The 13,713-nt window shown below is 44.1% G+C and overlaps 1 long non-coding RNA gene across 1 annotated transcript in view; it reads right to left on the bottom strand.

The window, feature by feature from the left end:
* LOC114865911 (uncharacterized) overlaps window positions 1-13,082 on the bottom strand; it is a 43,976-nt gene extending 30,894 nt beyond the window's left edge. The window contains exon 1 of the long non-coding RNA XR_003787590.3: window positions 12,296-13,082. This is a non-coding gene — a long non-coding RNA (uncharacterized LOC114865911). The remainder of the gene's footprint in view (window positions 1-12,295) is intronic.
* Between the last annotated feature and the right edge of the window lie 631 nt (window positions 13,083-13,713).

The following is a 13,713-nucleotide window of genomic DNA, read 5'->3' as shown; positions in this document are numbered from 1 at the left end:
ACCTCTATAAGCATATTGTGGCATTCAGTGAATGTTACTTTTTAGTTTAAACAATGGTTATGAAAATGCATAAACAGCAGGGTGTTCAGCTGATTTCTACAATTCCAATGCTTAAGCGTATAACTTATATAACAGCCTCTGCGTATGAACCTCCAGAGCCAGCGCTGTTTATTTAGAGAATGTTTAGTCAGAGAATGACTCAAAGGGAAATCAATCTCGAGCTTGACCAGCTGTGTTTTTTGCTTCAATGAATGGTGCACAGTAAAAAAAAACAACAGAATCCTGAAACTCAATACCAAACGCAACCTCCCAGCTCCCAGTAACTCAGTAGCACGTCTGCTGGGTGACCGGCAGACCTTCCACTGTCAAATCAGATCAGCAGCTGTTGACTTGCGGTGTCAATACCGATACCAGCACACCGCGATGCACAATTCCCTCCGCAAAGCCGAGCCGAGCCCGGGCTCAGACCCGAAGTTCAGCCAGTCGGGAGTAGAGAGGCTGCCTGTCACTACCGACCACCTGCTGCCTCTTTGAGTTGACCTGACGTCTGCCACCGACAGATGATGAAGATGAGGGCGTGTGGCTGGAGGGCTCTCAGAAAGCCCAGAAAAGGCCTGAGAAGAAAGGGGAGACTGTTAGAGCGCGCCCATCTTGACAGGGCCTTTATTCACCAGCATCTGCCCGTCACTGCCGTCTGTGTCGAGACCGAGTCAATAGGCTGATAGATTCGAGAGAGACACTCGCAGGAAAACAAGCCTTCGCTTTATGATTTAGTCAGTGAACTTGTTCAAGCAGCAACAACACTATGTGAATACGTTGCACTGCTAGAGATGCTGGGGATGCCCGGAGGGTTTTAAAGATCAGATCTGAGAACAACAAAAGCAGTGTGCGTGGTGTGTGTCCCTTAACAAAGCACCTAAAGCCTCAAAGCTCCACTATCGCTGTATAGTCGCAGACAGCAAAGCGCTTTGATGCCACTGAAACCACTTTTCCGACAGAAAGGTCAGGGACAGTGCAACTGACGATCTCTGTCAATTACTTGTGTCACAGACAACATTGCATTTGTGGTTCTGGGTTAAGTTACATTCCCCCGTAGAGAATGCAATGCGCCTGAATGCTGGACTCACATACCACAGATCAACGCAACAGTTAGTAAAATAAGGCCTACAATAGTATCACCAAAGGTGCCTCGTTGATTCTGCTCAACTAAACAATTCAATTATATGTTCAGTTCAGGCAGCATTCACAGATGCTGTGGGTCCATGAACCTAACCGGCTCACCTCCACTTTAGGAGTGTGGTGCCCTGCAGTGAGGATTTCCCAGGAGCTCTGTGTTCAGGCACGTAGGGATGTTTATCAGCTCCATTTCTTAATAATGAGCAACACAATGGGCCTCCACCTTTGCTGTTTCCCCCCCTGCATCCCTCACCATCCCTTTTTGTCCTCTACCCCACTCTCCCACCCCCTCCTCCCAGCCTGTTGACATGTGACCTTTGGGAAGGTGAACGCATTCAAGTGCTGCTCGGAGAATGGTTCATAGCAGCAACTATGGTTAAAACACAAACAAAAGAAAGGAAATAGTCAACAGCTGCAGCATCATAATAGCTTTTTTATGATTATTTTGACACGAGGCACCTAAATTGTGGATGATCTTTGAGGTTGCGTTCAGAGAAGGCCCTTTGTCAGTGTGACCTCCAAAAACCCCACAGTATTGAGCAGTGGAACTGTGAACAGAGAGACGGGATGAAACTGAAATCGAGACAGAGGGAGAACAAGGACTGAAAACCAATGAGCTACCCGGTATGCCAGCCTGAGAGCTTTCATATTGAATTTGGTGTCAAGCCCTTTATAAGTAGAGATCCTGTAAGACAAACAGAGGATTAGATTGGAAGCATGGCCTCCAGTCATATGTCTGTTTTACCGCTCCTCCTCCTCCTATCTCCTCATTTTCTCCTTCTCTTGATTTCCTGTTGTTTTCTTCTATCCATGAATGTGTGTGTGTGAGTCTTTGCCAAATAATGCCTGGTTCACGTATCCAGAGGGTGTAAAGAAGAACACACACAACAGTAGAGGGCGGATAGATGCTTATACCGTACAGCTGCCGGGACAAGGCAGACAAATACAAGAACAGAAATCAAAGAGAGATGAGAAGAGTCACATCTGGACCCATTGTGGGTCTGCAACCTGAATAAAGTCCCTAAAAATGTTGTAAGTGACTGTATTGTAATTTTTCACACCTTTAGTAAAAACCAAAACTGGTTCTTTTTAAGGGTTTCCTCAGAAGACTCAAACATTATTTATTATTATTTACAATAGCTACAACAGGACTGTGTTTTTCCATTAAAGGTCATTATCCCAACTCCTGGTCCCAAGCAGTTCAAACTGTGGAGCTGAGATTTGTTTTGTGATTCCAGTGCTAACAAAAATACGAACCAGTTCACATTGCGCATCACTATGTAAATATGTTCATTTGACTAAGGAGGTTTTACTGTGTTACCTTAAAAAAAGAAGCTAAGCTTCGTGGTGACAATTGCTTTTGACAGGAAAGTCATTGGAAGTCATTCTCACAGAGATAATTGTCCCCATCTATAATTTATCTAACAACTGTTTCAGTCTGGGCCCAGACAGTGGCTGCACTGTTAGACAGAAATCCTGGTTATTGAATAGGGCAGTTCAGAAAAACAGATTTCTTAGATACAATTTCCTTGTAATATAAATATGTAACCAGGTTATAATTAAGCTTTTTACGAGAGCACAGTACAAAACATTGCAGAAAATTATAGTGCGATGCTGGTGTTTTAAACTGACTCTCAAATAAATATGTCACTATTCACAGTCTATTTACTTAAACCTTTAGTTTTGGCAGAATGAAAACGAGTGTTGTGCCCTTTCGCAGCGCTGTCAGTCAGTGCCACCAACAGAGTGAAGTGCTCAGATTAATCACACACTACACAGCAACAGAGGGGGAATCAGTTTGGTAAAGTACAAGTAAATTTAGAAAGTGAACCCCCCCACATTTTTAACAATTTACTTTTAACTTACTTGTGCATTTAGTGAAGCTAAACCATCAATGACAAGTGTTGCCTTCAAACATGTTACCAGTATCTGGACATAAGGATTTGACTTGAATAGATAAAATGTGTAAATAACCTTTTGTCTGTAAATAGGCTGAGCAACCAGAAAGTTGCTACTGTTTTAATATATGCGCTCGCAGCCCGTCTCTGATTGGTTTACAGCTCAAGCTCTCACCACCATATCTCTGACATGATAGGACTTTTGGTATTGGTGGAACATCAAGGAGGAGTCTTTTTGCCTGCCAACAACTTTGTGGTGTGGTGGACAGTGGTTGGAAGGAAGGAAGGAAGGAAGGAAGGAAGGAAGGAAGGAAGGAAGGAAGGAAGGAAGGAAGGAAGGAAGGAAGGAAGGAAGGAAGGAAGGAAGGAAGGAAATTCCCTTATTAGTCCCACAGTGGGGAAGTTTGTGCTCTGCATTTGACCCATCCCTTAGGGGGTGGGTGAGCTGCCACTGTGTGCTGCCTGAGGAGCTACTGTGAAGTTTTGCTTAAGAACACAACTGGTGCATCAAACTAGAGAAAGGGGGTCAAACCGGGACCTACTGTTTCTCAAGACGTTGCAGTACCTACTGAGCTATCAAGCCACCAAGCCAGATGAGGAACTGGCTCCTATTATGACATCACAAACATAACAAAGAGGAACCAAACAAAAAATTGGCAAATCATAATAATAATTGGTGGTTACGTTATGAAATATTTCTCAGTTGATTATTGCATTACTCAGAAGATGACAGCAGCCACATGCAGAGCTGATACACGGCTGATGAGTCAGAGACAGTGGGTTAACAGCGGCTAAATGAAAAGCAAAGAGCAGCCACTTACTCCTTTTATGCAAACTACCGAGCACCAAGCTGCAATCGGTGCACTATGCTGCACGGTGCATGAACGCGTAATACGCCACGCTCAACGCTCTTACTTCAACCCATCATCCTCAGAGACAAACTGGGAGCGATCACCTTCAATGAATTACAAGAAGCCAGTCTGGTAAAGATCTGACACCACGGTAGTTCCACAGCAGACAGCTCTGGCCCCAGCTCTGTATGCACTGAACACGTAGTGTCACATTCACAAGTGATGTATTGGATGTATGAGGTGAATTAGAGGCCTGGGAAAATACTATGTGTGGCACACAGTGGTTCAGCATCTGCAGTCATCGCACTGACTAGTGTCAGCCTATAAATATGGAGGTAAGACGTTACATACTTTGACAAACTACAGTAGAATGTTCGTTGTTTCAGACGGAGCATAAAGCAGAAGAGTGGAAGGTGGCTGCACTGAGTGGAGGCTGTGCTGGAGAAATAAACCCATCATGGAATTCACCAGGATCCATGGACAAGATCCTTTATGGTGTAGTCCTGCACTGTTAAGATCACCTAAGTCCACATATACAGTGTTGATGAGGCATAAAGAAGTGCTGTAATATTGTGAATGCACCTTTACGTAGTACTGTACATGCACTATATGACAAATGAGAATGAGAGAAGTTTATCAGATGTGTTCCATTGTGTATCCAGTTAAACTAGACTGGTCCTGTGTTAAACCCAGGGATCATCTGTCTGCGGCGCTGAGACAAAACGACCCACACCTGCTATACATCGTCTTTTGCTCTGGAAGTAATAGGATGCTTCTTCTCTGACAGATGCATTATGAGTGTACTTCGCTATATTGTGAAAAATAGCTTGTGCTCAAATGTCATCAGTCACGCTACGAATGTTTGCTTTATAAATATCACCTCAGACGGTTCTTTAAGCCAAACTTGTATTAGTCACAAGTGCTCGCGTGGAGGCAAGCGGCTCTTTGCCAGACGACTCCTGATCCCATTCTACCGATGCCGACTCTCACATACATGATTGCCTTTTCAATTTATGTCAGTCGACTTCCAAATATATATTCAGAATGCAACTGGCTAAACACAACACACCACACACATATACACACACACGCACACACGCATACAAACAATGAGAGTGATGGCAGGGCGCCACTCAGGCTTGCATCCCGTTGTGTCTCTGCACGCCTCTAAATTATTCAGTGTCACTCAAATATTGATATGGAAATCACAGCTGACTGAACTGACAGAGAGCAGGGAGAAAGGCAGCCTGGATCCACCGTCCTCGTTCCGCCGTCCCTCTCTTTTAGCCTCCTCTGCTCAATTTGACTTCTGATGCCAGCTGCTGCTCATCCTCATTTCGTGTCCATTTCAGACAGGACACAGTGAGTGCTAAAAATGATTGCTGGCCATTGAAGCCCTTTCCACGGGAGAATAAAAAAAAACAAGTGAGCTGAGCGCTTGATTATAAATCTTGGCCCTGGAAAGCAACCTCAGAGTCAGCAGAACCACATCCTGCTGCAACATGTGTCTCAGGCCATATTGATCGGGCTCTGTGTGACTCTGATTACAGAATCAACGCTTCCATTTTCACCTCATGACTAAATGGCTGCAGACACATTGCGATTGTCACACAGATCCGACCCTGACATGCGTCTAAATCAATACTACAATGCGTAGAATTAGCCCGGTTTACGCCGAGGGAGGGCTGCATTCTTATTGCTGCCCGTTCACGCCACGCTCGGCTGATTAGAGGCACAGAGGTCGGAACCGGCACTGCTTTATTTTCCCACCACAGGAACCATCGCCATGAATCCGTAGGAGAACTCACCAGCCTTACAGTTTCTAACGGAGAAATCAGAATAAACTTGAAATTTGAAAACGCAGTCTCAGTACTAGAAAGAACTGAGTGAGAGTGAATGTGGTGTAAAATGCAAATATATCTCATATATTTTGCTTAAATTGAGAAATGAGTCTTTCAGATGCATTCAGGGACAAAGTTCACCACTCACTGGACTTAACTAACTACTGATGATGGTTCATAACCATTTCAAAGAGAAGAACATACAAACAAGATGAAGAAATGCTGCTGCCTTCTCTTGGCCCCAACTCAATTAAAATGGACAAATGGAGGCATATTAAAAACCTGACCTGTGGCTTGATGAGGTGAAATGTGTCTTTCTGTTGGGAAATGATTCCAAGGAGGAGAGGAGGGAATGCTTCTCTCATCTACTCCCAGAATCCTTAGAGGGTCTTTAACCTGGTCTTATTTGTGCTCTCACTTCAAGTCTCTTTAAAGGTGGACATGGTGCTTTTCGAGTGGGAACCTTCTTTTATTCTTTAAATCTTTGTCAATAACATCATTTGAATAGTCAAGCTGTCATATCTCTGACATATGTCACCGTGCATTAGAGCCAAGTGTATTTGCAGCCAGTGCACGCTTTTAGTTACATAAAGCTCTTTTAACGAAGCAGGTTCCTTTGTGCTGCTCTCTTGCTACAGTCTATACTGCGCAAACACACGACTGTGCGGTCCAGACAAGCTTTGATTGGATAACAGCTTACATAATCAGGCTGCCTGGGAAGAGCGCAGCAGAGGGCAGAAGGCAAAGACAGCCCGTGTCATCCCAATGAGCTGCTTAGGGAGCAGGCGCTTCAGCAGCAAACCTGGCCTCCAGCCGCTGGTCAGAAATTCACCACCACTGCCAGCGTCGCAATCAAACTGGGGACGAAGCAGCAACATTACAACACGCTGTAGGTCCGACGGGTCCGTTGGTCATTTGTCTTCTGAATTCTTCTCCATCTGTGTGTGAGCAGACTGCACCTGCCTGCTGATCGTCGCCGACGGACCGACGCTGCTTTCAGGCTTGATGAATCACATGGCGTGTGTTAAATCTATGCATTTGCATTTTCTCCTCCCTGTGTTTCGTGCACTCAGACAAAAACGCTCTGCTTTGCATATTCATGAATGCAAAGGTGCAATATTAACAGTTTGCAGAATTTTGCTTACTTGCTTTTCCGTGATTTTATTGTATTTCACGTCGGATGCAGGAAACCCGGCCTGCAGGTGTATTAGTAAAATGCCCAAGTTCAACAAGTAGGACCCTGTGATGCTGCAGGTGATTTATGAATATATAATTTAGTGGTGTTACACTCAATGCTAGTGAAGTAAGAGATGACAGAGTAACAATGGATTCGGGCTTTATTAAAGCCCATAAGCTGACAGCAGCCAGCAGAAACGGGGTTTGCGTATCCGTGCTTGACTTCTCATCAGTGAATGGCGCACTTTTGAAGGAATTTATTATATCGCTGGAACCTTTGTTTCCAATTATAGACATCAACACGAACGCTGTGCTGAAATCCGCCGCTACAGACCACTAGTAAAAAAGACGTTTAATAAACAGTCTGCGTGAACACGACTGTGACAGTTCTGGGAAGCTCAGGATGGAGACGTCAACAGTTCATGGCCTGAACGTTCCCAGGTGAGGTGACGTCTCATCAGGTTGGCAGAATGTTGCAACTGATTCTTTTCTTCGCAATATTTTTATAAGCTGACTTTAATATAAACTAAACCGAATGGTGAGGTTTGTACATTATGCCTTAGTTGCCAGTGGGAACCGGGTTGAACTCAGCTCAGCAGCTGTGTCTGCAACAGCAGCCTGTGTGTCCAGGTGGAGCCTGAGAAGGAGTTCTTACTGTAGCATATTCATTTTCCTTAATTAACTATTAACGGTGCCTGTCTTGATATCGCTTAGCAGCAGCTTGTTCCGTAATGTGAGGTGAAGCCGTCACATCAGACGCTCTGCTCCGCTGGAACCTGCTGAGGGCTGAAACCGTCAGCTGGTGTTGTCTTTGTCCCCTCTTTGACACGTTCAGCCCCACCCGTCAGCCCAGTCCCTCTGTTTCCATAACCGGATGAGGAATTGCACAGGAATGTGGAGATATGAGCGGGACCGACTGAAACCAGCTGCATGGTCCACTGGCCACGTTTGAGCAATGCCAAATATGTTTGGCCCATAGCACATATTTAGAAACATCTGCACAGTGACAACGCATCAGGATCATGTTTCTCCTCACCATTCATTAAGTCATCACGTCTCCTTTCACTGACGCTATCTCTGTAATCATAAGGAAGCAGTTAGAGTCGCCTCAACATACATTAAACAAAGGTCACCGCTCTCATGACAAGCTGCAAATGGCAGAAACCAGCAGGAGCTGGAAAAGGCTGCTCACAGTAGTTGGAGAGTAAGAAACAACTTCCCACCTAGAAAATGTTGTTGACATAATTTCCCTGTCACTAATTACATAACAAGAAAATTCAGTTAGCTGTACAGTACATTCAAAATAAACAGCATTGTGTTTCTAGTTAACAGATATGATATGATGAATACTGATGCTGACTACACAACAGTGTTTAACTCCATAGGCATCACATGTACATTCCCAGTGTTCCTCTGGTCCCCGACATTTCTGGATGCCTGATAAATCATCATTTGCAACTTTGGAAGCGTAGAGCTTATTTAGAAGTATCTGAAAGAACAAACACTGCTCTGCAGTCCGTCCAGTGAGCGCATGAGGACGTAGAGTACTGTACAGAATGTCCAGAAAGCACAGACATGCAACACTGCTGCCTCTCTGCTCACAGCCGTGAGAGGATGAGCCCAGGAAGCAGGGTTTTTATGTCTAAATGGACACTTACGCCGTACTTCTCATTCCACACACCTTCTAGACACCTGTGTTATCTCTTTCCATCCTCCCCATCGCTGTTGTCCAATACGCTGACTTCAGAGACACGCTGCATCTATTTTCCAGTGTGGTGGGAGACACGTCCCGTTATGTGTGACACAGGCCTGTCACAGCGCCCTGACACTGCTGCAGACTGAGTGGTCACGGAGAGGCAACGTGGCTTTCTACACAACAGTGGGCTTTGTACAAATAAAAAAACTTGTCTCGGCCACGAGGGACCTTTCGCTGTGAATCGGCTCCTGTGTCCACTGTATAAGGGACTAATTCAGCCTGGATGTTCTTTGAACAAAGCCTCTGACGGAGTGGAAGACCCCTGCTGCAGCCGAGCCGCAGAAGGAGGACGCAGACGTCAGGGCCCGAGAGGAGAGTCTGCACAGAACAAAGCAGCAGGTCTAAATATACGTTTGATTCAGGGCTACAAAGGAAATGGACTCGCGCTTTATTCTTATCTGCCGTGCGTCTAACAGACCTCGTGCTGTGTCTTTACCGTGGCTGACAACAATACTTAGCGGTCGAAAACGTGCAACAGACTTTGAAGCATGAAATTCGACACGAACTTCAAAGGCGCAGCTGCACAAGGTAAACATATGAAGATGATTAGCAGTGTGTAGGTGTTTGGTCAGTAATTGGTCAGAAGCAGATGTTCCCTAAAAAAACCTTCCATACTTCAATATTACCAAAGCTGAAACATCAGAAACCGGCGTTAGTAGTTTGATAATGTGCTCCCACTTGTTCAGTATTTACTCTCCTTGTGTCTCCGTGACCTTGCATCACAGGGTGAAGTAGGTGCAAACCAGAGCTTGCAGGTGTTTGGTGCAGGGAACAAATGAGTATGTAATTAGCTTCTGTAACGGATCGTGCATGAATGATTTGAGGGATCATAGATACATTCACAAGAAGAATGGGAGCGTTAGGGGCTGATAAAGCAACAGTGTGTAAAGGTTTTAATTAAGCTGAGGAAAAGATAGTTAGAGGCACATTTGTCATTAGAGCACAATAGGATGAAGAGAGTTCAGTTGTACTCCTCACACTATGGGTTCGGATTGGTCCCAGAATGCATCTGTGTCCATACAATTATCTAACATTTCTTTTTTGCAAACTGAAAAATGAAACAGAAATGATCGTGAACGTGAACAGAAACATGTTTTTATTACAGTTACAAAAACGCGTTACAAGATACCTGATCCTGTTTTCTTTTCCCTATGAACATCCTGATTTGTGACTCCTACGTTATTACATATTACGTTAACACATTATTAGCGTTATTATATGGGTTTATAGTGTTGTAGTAGCGTTGGCTTGGGGAGCGGAAGGTTTCAGGTTCAAAGCCCCCCCAGAGCACCAAGTGAGTCCTTGGGTACGACACTTTGCACTAGCCCCTCAGGGGATGTGGAAAATCATTTCTCCAATACAGAATCAATAAAGTTCAATTATTATATTTATATCAAAGTTTCTCTCTAACCAAAGTATTTTCTTGCTTACGATAACTTCACAGTGGAAGTCGGGTCTGTTGTCATACACACTTTACACCCTCTGACCAGCTCCTGGTTCATTTTCCTTATTTCTTTATTTTCAATAATGAATTTAATTCTATTCATCACAGCATAATGATTGTTTTCACAACTGTTCACAACACCACACTACAGTCACTCCTGTAAATTGAAGGCCCCTGGTTTCCCCTGTAGTGTCGCCGCTTACGTTAAAACTAATAGAGGAAGAGGTTTAACGAGTGCTGCTTCCAGCTCTAAAAGCAGATTTATAAACCTGCCACGCGGCTCCGTGCGCTAATGGCGCTAATCACTCGCTACACGTCCTGTAGCACCTGTAAGGCGGTGAGCCCAGCGCCACGGAGAGTGACAACACATCCACGCACGCACTTATCGGCGGCGGCTGATTAGCTCGGGGATATTCGCGCGGCGCCAGATGTTTACATGTAGATGTAGCTGTCTCATATTTGCGTCCACCCTCTGAATGCTCACAGTGACAGATCTGGCAGGAGTGGTAATATGGCTCCTCTCATGCGTCTGTGGTAATGAGATGAGCTGGGATTTGCTACAGTCTGTGGCTTCTGCTGCTGCCATGATTATTTGTGTCACCGGCTAAGCCTCCCATTGATTAAGGCCGTGAACGAGCCCCAGCCAAGCTGCTTCGCTTGCTTTGGCTGGCATATGTCAGTCTGTGCGTGACTGTCTTCTTTTGTTTCATTCCTTTTGGTCTTCATCGCTCAATATAGAAGCTTCTGTTTCTTGCGGCACGCATGAATGGAACAGTGCGAATAAAAGCTTGTCTTTTTCTTAATAGAGACATTGTTAGATGAATAAATGACTCTTGGCTGCATTCAGGGCCTGATTGATAGAATACAGCGATGACTCAACTTTCTTCTTTTGCTGTTCTGAAAGCTCGGTGTTCAGGATCTGCCTGAGTGTTTTTGTTGTCAGAGTCTGTTACGTCTTGAGTTCAGTTAAAACATTAAGAAGGGCATGAATAAAATGAATGAGAATGAACGAGGGAGTGAGGAAGGAGCTGTCGTTCTTTGTCGCCTCTAATCTTCCTGAATCCAACAGTTGTTTTGTTTGGTCCTCCTGCCCTTCATAGCGCACATTCCTCAACCAGGCCCCGTTGGAAACACAAAGGTCTGACCCTTCCTCCACTTAACACACTCACAGCCACACACACACTAGCAGTCTTTTGCAGACTTATGTCCGGGTGGTAGTCAAGGTTCATGTATTGGTTTTGGTACTTGATGCACTGTGATGATGTTTGGTACAGGCTTAATTTTACAGCGTTGTATCTTTATATTTAATTGATTTATTCATCCAGGGAGAGTAGACATGAGCTACATATTCAAACTACTGTTGTTTTTACTGTTGCTGTCTAATCAATAATGTATTCACAGTTAGAAAAGCAGTAGCTACAGATGAAACTATTTTTTATATACATATTTGTGCTCATTAATGGAACTACAGTAATTTACCTCAAATGCCCTGAGATCTTAACATTTAATTTAGGGACCCCATCAAAATAACCTCCTGCTTTAAACACATTAAAATGTTTTGACTGAAAATTTCACCTGTTCTTTCATGATGCACAGCTGATCCACCTTGTGAGGGCTGATGCATGCCGCTGAATTTTAGCATCGTTCAGCTTTTTGTTCAGGTTTTTTTTGGCTATACTGATACTCCCACTGTACAGACATCACAAGAAACACAACTCCAACTTGATGTATGCACGTCTAAACACACGCGTCCATCCATCATCTGAATCGCTTATCTTTTATCCTTGAAGTACCTTGACCTTGCATTTTGATACGTTTCCCTTTTTTTTGCACATTTCTGTCTCATAACATTCATATCCTATCCTAATCCACATCCTAATTAAAGCAACATACTTTTGCAGTAATTTATGCACATTTACCCCAAACTGTGTCCGACTCAGCTCTACTGTAAAAAGGTCTAGTGCTGTCATCGTATGCTTTGACCAAGCATCAGTATTTGATAACCTGTTTAATCTGACCCAAAACCATTGTTCCCAAATTATTCTCACATATGTGCAAAGGCTTTGACCCAGTCATGTCACCATGACAATTCACTTTCAACGTTTTGCTCACACACTGGCCAGTTTATTCATCTGACTTCTGAGCGTTCTCACCTTCACTCTGCCAAACAATGCGCTGCTAACTCCACAGAAACTGTCGCCGCTCTCCGCGAATCTCCATCTGTTTTGGTCCCTGCAGGCTCAGTACCTGCTGGAACAAATCATTGCCTTGATAAAATACTCTGCGACGACGCTGCGTTACTGTGTGTCATTGTTTGGCTGGCTGAGTGCTTTAGAGCTGCATAACTGCTGCCCTACATTGCCTAAGTATTTCGAAATTGGAGGTAGAAGTGGGTCATAACGCAAACAGCGAGCAGGCACACTGCCCGTGGATAATCGGGACGTTTCATTGCTGTGGAAAGCAATTAATCAAACAGTGTGAATCTTATTCTGAATAATTTGAGATTTAACCCTTGTAGATACAGTTTCTGTTTAAATAGATAAAATGTTTATTTTGAAAGCTGCATCATGTATTTCATTTTTATTTGTTCATCTGCCTGAATAGTAACTAAATAAATGTTGTTTAAAAAATTTGGTATTGGATTAAAATCTTGTGAGCATCTGAGTCTATCTATTGCTGCAGCATTGCCTGAGTGTCTGCACCCTTGACGAGGTAGAGTTCAAATAAGGTTTAAGGTGCAGTGTCATTAGATTTTTTAGTGTGTGGGAGTAAGTGTGGAGTTCTGCTTGTTCTGCCTGTGTCTGCATGGGTTCTCCCCATGTACTTCCTCGCAGACATGCAGTCAAGTTTCTATGGAGCTTCTAATTTTCCCGTAGGTGTGAGTGGTTTGTTTCTCTGTATGTGGCCCTCTGATGGACTGGTGACCTGCTCAGGGTGAACCCTTCCTCCCACCTGAAAGACAGCTGGGACAGGCCCCAGTAGTCCCCCACCCCCATCCCCCGACCCCTACCAAAAAACATTCCTACTGATGCACAACGTGGAGAAGAGAGACACGGATACTGAGCTGTAAATCACCTTAACGCTGCATGCGCCTTGTCAGAGAGCTTGTGAAATACTGCCTCATGTTCCAAATAGTTATTGCTACACTGTGTTTTTTGCAGAAGTTACTTCAACTGTCATGAACAATGTTGCACATGCAGGTAGAATATGAGACAATATACAAGGTTGCACCTCTGGGATAATCAGTGTATTATCAGGAGTTAAGTCTGATAGATACCAATACGATACGAGTCTAGAAATCAGTTTTTTTCCATATCTTTCAGAAGGAGAGCCCCTGATACTCGCCATGCTGGCCAGGGTTAAAAAAGGTTTGAACTCCACAAGGCAATGAAGAACGTGAACTAAACAACACTCCCAAAGATCACAGAGTCATTTATCAAACCGAGACTTTGTTGCAGTGAGTAATATCCATGTTTCTGAGCCCCAAAAACAGAACACTTAACAAGGTGGAGAAGTTTAAAAGCAGAGCTGCAAAGAGGAATGAGAAGCTGCATGCGTGATAATATAGGCC

The sequence above is a fragment of the Betta splendens genome, chromosome 11 (genome assembly GCF_900634795.4).
Source record: "Betta splendens chromosome 11, fBetSpl5.4, whole genome shotgun sequence".
In the NCBI taxonomy this organism is placed as follows: domain Eukaryota; kingdom Metazoa; phylum Chordata; class Actinopteri; order Anabantiformes; family Osphronemidae; genus Betta; species Betta splendens.
This window is presented reverse-complemented; position numbering and strand designations above follow the sequence as displayed.